General features: G+C 42.1%; 1 protein-coding gene across 2 annotated transcripts in view; it reads left to right on the top strand.

Moving 5' to 3' along the window:
• The first annotated feature begins 288 nt into the window (after positions 1-288).
• The window catches only part of LOC115468955 (alpha-(1,3)-fucosyltransferase 6-like), a 59,698-nt gene continuing 53,986 nt past the window's right edge, over positions 289-6,000 (top strand). Inside the window, exon 1 of one of the 2 annotated variants that reach the window (XM_030201142.1) lies at positions 289-351. The gene's annotated coding sequence lies outside the window, so the exon portion shown is untranslated. Of the gene's footprint in view, positions 352-4,516; positions 4,603-6,000 lie in introns of those variants that run through there. The other variant, XM_030201141.1, reaches the window with a different exon arrangement.

Here is a 6,000-nt window from a genome sequence, read left to right as displayed (position 1 = left end):
TGCTTTAAATTAGTTTTTAGAAATCCCTGCTGGTTTCACTGCTTACCTGGGAATCCTCTTTATCTTGGTGGCAGCATCTATCACCACAGAGTTTCACAGAATATAAGAATGTGGATTTAAAGATGAAGATGTGTTGAATTTTGGAAGAAAAGTATGACTTTATTCCTCTCTATTTTTGCCTTGTTGGCTGCCGTTTACTGGTGCCCTGGTGTCATACGACTGAATACAGCTATCATGAATTCTCCAATGATCTGTCAGCATCTGATCCATATTTCTACAGTTTCTACCCTTCAGCTCATTCCCCTCACTTCAAAGCCTGTTTGCATTCTGGACTGGATCTGAACTAGACTGGTGAGTTTTAAGTTTCATCTTATATTTTTTGGGTGCTGGGGAAGAGATTAGGCAAGGAAATTAAACTTTAAAAAAACAAAAAAAGAAGTGGAAAAGGGACAAGAAGACAATAAAAGAGAGAGAGAGAAGAAACAAGAAATCTCCTCAAAATAGAAAATGATTAAAACAATGCAATGCAGTAGAGGTTTGAAAAAGGAAAAGTGTGTGTGTTGATGGGGGGGGGGGGGGGGGGGGGGGGGGGGGGGAGGAGGGAAACATTATTGATCTAGAAACAGCAGTAGTATTTACTTACAAAGTTGGAGAAAATCCTATAGTTTTTTTCCATTACAATTTTACATACTCCCTTTAACTTTCCAGCTTCCTTATCAGTTTCTTTCCCACCCCCATTTTCCCTAAGAAAATTGTTCCTTTCTTGTCTTTGCCCTGACAGTTTCACCCTGCTCTTCTGAAGTGGACCAGCTCATTCAGAACAGGTTCTGGAATTCCCTGTACTCCTCCCTATTATTTTGTTAGGGCTATGCACAGACATTTTGATTATTCCACACAGTTTTTGATTTGTTTTATTGTTTGGTTTGTTTTATTTATCTAAAATGAAAATAATTAAACAATTTGCTAATAGAAAAATCGATTTATCCAGGTAACAGGTGTTGCTATCTGGTTAAGTAACATTAACTGGTACCATTCCAAGATTTTCAGTGGCATTTTAAATATATATAAAAACAGAGAAAAATAAAGGCAGATAAAGACCATCGAGCTGATTTTTGAAAGAGAAGGGTGGCCATATTCTGACCCAAATCAGGAGATGGCCGCCCTTCTCCCATGGGCGCCCAAATCGGTATAATCAAAAGCCGATTTTGAGCGCCCCCAACTGCAGTCCGTCGCGGAGACGAGCAAATTTCCCGGGGGTATGTCGGAAGGGTAGTGAAGGCGGGACAGGGGCGTGCCAGGGCATGCTTAAGAGATGGCCGCCCTGGGTCGATAATCGAAAAAAGAAGGGCAGCCGTAGCGAAAATTTGGTTCGCTTTTTTTGGACCCTTTTTTTTCACGACCAAGTCCCAAAAGAGTGCCCCAACTGCCCTGATGACCACCGGAGGGAATCGGGGATCACCTCCCCTGACTCCCCCAGTGCTCACCAACCCCCTCCCACCAAAAAAAAAACAACTTTAAAAACTTTTTTTGCCAGCCTGTATGCCAGCCTCAAATGTCATACCCAGCTCCATCACAGCAGTATGCAGGTCCCTGGAGCAGTTTTTAGTTGGTGCAGTGCACTTCAGGCAGGTGGACCCAGGCCCACCCCCCCCCCTACCTGTTACACTTGTGGTGGTAAATGGGAGCCCTCCAACCCCCCCAAACCCACTGTACCCACATCTAGGTGCCCCCTCTTCACCCATAAGTGCTATGGTAATGGTGTAGAGTTGTGGGGAGTGGGTTTTGGGGAGGATTTGGGGGGCTCAGCACCCAAGGTAAGGGAGCTATGCACCTGGGAGGTATTTTAATGTTTTGTTTTTATTTTTAAAAGTGCTCCCTAGGGTGCCCAGTTGGTGTCCTGGCATGTGAGGGGGACCAGTGCACTACGAATCCTGGCCCCTCCCACGACCCAATGCCTTGAATGTGTTCGTTTTTGAGATGGCCGCCTTCGGTTTCCATTATCGCTGAAAACCGAGGGTGGCCATCTCAAATCCGCCCAAATCCTAGGCATTTGGCCGGCCCCAACCATATTATTGAAAGAAAAGATGGCTGCCCATCTTTTTCGATAATACGGTTGGGACCGCCCCTTCTCGTAGCCGTTCCCGGAGATGGGCGCCCTTACTACTACTACTACTTATCATTTCTAAAGCGCTACTAGACATACGCAACGCTGTACACTTGAACATGAAGAGACAGTCCCTGCTCGACAGAGCTTACAATCTAATTAGGACAGACAGACAGAACAAACAAGAGATAAGGGCATATTAAAGTGAGGATGATAAAATAAGGGTTCTGAACAAAGTGAATAAGGGTTAGGAGTTAAAAGCAGCATCAAAAAGGTGGGCTTTTAGCTTAGATTTGAAGACAGCCAGAGATGGAGCTTGACGTACCGGCTCAGGAAGTCTATTCCAGGCATATGGTGCAGCAAGATAAAAGGAACGGAGTCTGGAGTTAGCAGTGGAGGAGAAGGGTGCAGATAAGAGAGATTTACCCAGTGAACAGAGTTCCCGGGGAGGAATGTAGGGAGAGATGAGAGTGGAGAGGTACTGAAGAGCTGCAGAGTGAATGCACTTATAGGTCAATAAGTGGAGTTTGAACTGTATGCGGAAACGGATAGGAAGCCAGTGAAGTGACTTGAGGAGAGGGCTAATATGAGCATAACAACACTGGCGGAATATTAGTCGTGCAGCAGAATTTTGAACAGATTGAAGAGGAGAGAGATGGCTAAGTGGGAGACCTATAAGAAGCAAGTTGCAATAGTCTAAGCGAGAGGTGATAAGAGTGTGGATGAGGGTTCTGGTAGTGTGCTCAGAAAGGAAAGTGCGAATTTTGCTGATATTATAGAGGAAGAAACGACAGGTTTTAGCAGTCTGCAGAATATGTGCAGAGAAGGAGAGGGAGGAGTCGAAGATGACCCCAAGGTTATGAGCTGATGAGACAGGAAGGATGAGAGTGTTATCCACAGAAATAGAGAATGGGGGAGGAGGAGAGGGCGGCCCCTTTCGATTATGCCCATCCATATGGTCTATCCAATCTGCCCATCCATGCCATCTACTCTCCCTTAGATATCATAGGTACTTGTCCTATGCTGTCTTAAATTCAGATACAGTCTTTCTTTTCACCACCTCCATTGGGAGACCATTACATGAATTCATCACCCTTTCTATAAAAACGACTCCTTATGTTACTTCTGAGTCTGCCCCTTTTACCGTCATCCTATGGCCCCTCATTCCCAAGCTTCCTTTCAAGTGAGACTTGCCTTCTGTGCATTTATGCCATGGAAGTATTTAAACATCTTTAGCATATCTACCCTCTCCCACCTTTTTTCAAAGTATAGATATTGAGATCTGTAATCTTTCCTCATATACTTTATACAAAGACCACTGATGATTTTAGTAGCTGCCCTCAGGACCAATTCCTTCCTCCCGGATAGTCCTCCCCAGTGTTATCCAAGTAGTGCCAGAGTTGTCCTTGTGAGTTATCTGGTTAGCAGCAGTATTCAGGATATCCTAATTTTGTCTAGTTACTCATTTAGATATTGAGCTAAATTTGGCAATATCTGGATAGCACCAATGGTTAGCTTTGAGTCTGGACATTCAACACTGTCCACTACTCAGAAATTGGCACTAAATATCTAAATTTAATTCAGCTGTGGCAACCAGCCTTTAAAAATATCAGCCTGACTCTTTTTTTTTTAAATGAAAAATAAACCAAAATAAAAAAAGAAATGGGTTCTCATCCCTGCCATCACCCCAAAAGAGAACCCTTTCTGGGTCCTTTCCTGATCCTCTAACCCCCACCCAACTTTCTACCCCACTGATATCTTTTCACAGATACATGGACAATCCCTGGTTACTCCTGCTCCACTGATGCAGCGATTGTAAACAGTACCAGCAGACTGAGGCCAACACCATTTTATTGTATGACAGAAATTAGCAATGGAACCAGTTTCAGTGTGCAGGCACCATTTGCCATTGCCTCACTGACTGGGCAGGCATGCCTGGAGATTTCTCCTGCTCTGTGAAAAAACATGAGTAGGGTAAGAGGTTGGGGAGTGGTGCTAGCAGGAAGATCAGGAAATAGTTGATTGTTTATTTGCATTTGATATACTGCCTTTGCTAACTTGCAGTTCAAAGCGGTTTACAAGAAAAAATAAATAAGCATAGCCTAGGAGGGTTCCTTCGGAGATTGTGTAGTGGGGTTCAGGCCAAATTTTAAAACATCAATACCTAAGGCTTTAAATGAAACATCTTTCCATTTGATTGAAAAATTCACACTGGGGAGGAAAAAGATAACTAGAACTCAAAAGTGGTATCAAATATGAATGCCCTTGTCAAGAAGGGGAGTACACAGGAAATAATTCCAGTTCTGGGTGTGTTGAAGTGAGAGAAAAGAAGATACGAATTTGAAGGGTATAGTTATCAACATGGACTACTGTTAAAACAGATTATTTTACTATTAATGTGCTACTTTTGAACAGGTGTCATTTTAGTTTCTGTTCTTCCAGACTCTGTTCCTCTTGCTGCACTGTATTCCTGGAATAGACTCCTGTTCAGTACCCAGGTCTGTTTTAATCAATTCCTAATCCCTTATTTGTCCTAACATGTTAAAAACAATAATCTGGGGTTGCCAGATTATTGCTCAGCATTGTTTGAATTTTCAAACTAATATCATATTAGATGATTTCAGTATACATTTTGATGACTCAGATGACCCTGATTTACTTTTTTAAAAACAATTTTGTATTGTATCTGAATCTACAATGGATTTCCACATCAACAGCTCATAAGAATGGTCATGAACTTGATGTTATTTTTGGTTCAAGATTAAAAGGAAATATATTTGTTCTCTTTGGTTTACACCTGAGCTTGAATTGCTGAAAGGTGAATGTAGAGCATTTGAAAAAAATTTGAATTGAGATGCAAGCAGTAGATGACAAACTCATATGGAGAACTACTGCTAAAAATGCTGATAGTGAGATCTTGTTGGCTAAAAAATTTTATTGTTCCAAAAAAATTAGTCACAGAGTTAGTAAATTTTGAGAAATGACGAGCACGTTTCTAAAACTCACTCAGTCTATTTTTTGTCAGTTTACAGATATGCGATTAATTTCATTCCTTGAGCTAAGAATCATTTACTATAGTTTATTCCTGTGCCAGAACTAAGGGTTTCTTTTATGAAGCTGCGGCAAAAGGGGGCCTGCACAGACGTTGGCACGTGTTTTTGATGTGCACCTAAGTCTCCTTTTACCACAGTAATTAAAGGCAGGTCTTTCTTTTTTTTAAGGAAATGGCCATGCAGCAACTGAAGCACTTGCTGCATGGCCATTTCAGGGAGGAGCACTTGCCACCACCCATTGAAGTGGCGGTAAGTGCTCCCGTGCTAACCCGGCGGTAACTGGGCAGCACACGGGACTGCCTGATTACCGCCGGATACACACTGGCATTACAAAAATATAAATATTGCAATATAAATTGCAATATAAATATAAATATTTTTGTAGCGCTGGAAATGGTGCATGCTGGGGGTGGGAACTACTGACAGGCTGCTGCGGCTGCCTGGTGGTACTTCTGTTTTAGCAATCGGTAAGCCTGCTGCTTTGTAAAAGGACATCTCAGTTAATGAGTTTTGGCACAGGAATAAGCTACAGTAAATGAATCTTGCCTCGATGCATAAAATTAATCATATAGCTCAAAACTGACAAAGAAAGTGGACTGAGTGAGTTTTGGAAAAGTCTTCTTCAAATATTCCATGCTATTAAAACGATTTAAAAATCCAAGTTTGAATGTGTCTGTCAGTTGTTCTGCTGATGACTTGGCAGACTATTTTTGTAAATAAAAATTACATCAGTTCATTTGTCTGGAGAAACAGGATTTGTCGGATGATAATTTTGCCTCACTTGAATTTGACCATCATTGCAGTAGATTGTGGCCCTGTTTACTAAGCAGCGCTAAGGGCGTG

This window comes from Microcaecilia unicolor, chromosome 4, assembly GCF_901765095.1.
Source record: "Microcaecilia unicolor chromosome 4, aMicUni1.1, whole genome shotgun sequence".
Lineage (NCBI taxonomy): Eukaryota > Metazoa > Chordata > Amphibia > Gymnophiona > Siphonopidae > Microcaecilia > Microcaecilia unicolor.
Note: the sequence above shows the minus strand (reverse complement) of the source record. Positions and strands in the feature narration are given on the sequence as shown.